Source organism: Octodon degus, unplaced genomic scaffold (assembly GCF_000260255.1).
Source record: "Octodon degus isolate 3935 unplaced genomic scaffold, OctDeg1.0 scaffold00086, whole genome shotgun sequence".
Taxonomy (NCBI): domain Eukaryota; kingdom Metazoa; phylum Chordata; class Mammalia; order Rodentia; family Octodontidae; genus Octodon; species Octodon degus.
The window spans coordinates 3,693,341-3,694,293 of record NW_004524662.1 but is presented as its reverse complement, the minus strand read 5'-3'; the positions used below and the strand labels follow the sequence as shown (position 1 = coordinate 3,694,293).

Sequence of the window (953 nt, the reverse complement as noted above, 5' to 3'; positions counted from 1 at the left end):
ACACTTTAAAATTAATAAATTAAAAAATATAAAAATAGTCAACTGAATCAAACCCACTACCTCAGAATCAATAGGTTCTTTGAAGTCACAGTAACACTTAAATACAGTTAAGAGTCAAATGCAGAAGTTTCATTGGTTGGAAAGCTAATTAAACTTCTACTTTGCTCAGGTAGAAACACAAAACTGCAAAATTGTGTTTTTCAGAGATACAGTCCCTGGAATCGCCGGCACTGGACAGCTGTTAGGAGTATTGGTCCTGAGCTAATAAGGACTGCAGGGATCCTTCAGGCTTCTGTTGTGTTTTCTTCCCAATCAGAGACTTGTACACGTGGAGGATGACCCCACCTCCCGCAGCAGTAGCCTTGATGAGCCAGTCCAATTATTCATCCCCACCAATGGGAAGTTGCAAGAGGCAGAGGTAACGCACTTTACTTGCAGGTCTTTGGATGCATTTCCTGGTAGTTCAAGCACCTCTGCCATGAGGTTCTCCATGACAGCCCTGCTGTACCTGGTGGCCGCGGCATTCACACACCCGTGGACATCATCCTGGACTTGAGGTGTCGGTGGATGAAGCCCACAGGGAACTGCAGAGCTGCCCTCTGCGAGCAGGAAACCCTTTTGTGTTGGCCTGGCTGAGTCCTTCCCAGCCTTCCCCCAAGTCATTCCCAGTTCCACTTTGGAGCAGGTGCCCCGGCAGTGAATAGGCCAGTTCAACAGGCAGCGAAGCCCACCGCCACTCCTGCACTGCACCATGATGCAAACTCCATGTTCAATTTCTAAGAAATACATTTTTTGTGTGCAGAGCTACTGGTGAACTGCTATTCAGAGAAAAGGTGAAAAACTTCTCTGTAAGAGGTTATTTAAAAAAAATAAATTTATTGCTGGAAGATATGACTATCAGAGCAAGGGATTGCTATCGACTGAATTATGTCCTGCCAAAATTCATATATGGG

The 953-nt window shown here is 45.3% G+C and overlaps 1 pseudogene; it reads right to left on the bottom strand.

The window, feature by feature from the left end:
* Positions 1-241: 241 nt before the first annotated feature.
* Positions 242-663, bottom strand: LOC101579721 (annotated as a pseudogene).
* Positions 664-953: the final 290 nt, after the last annotated feature.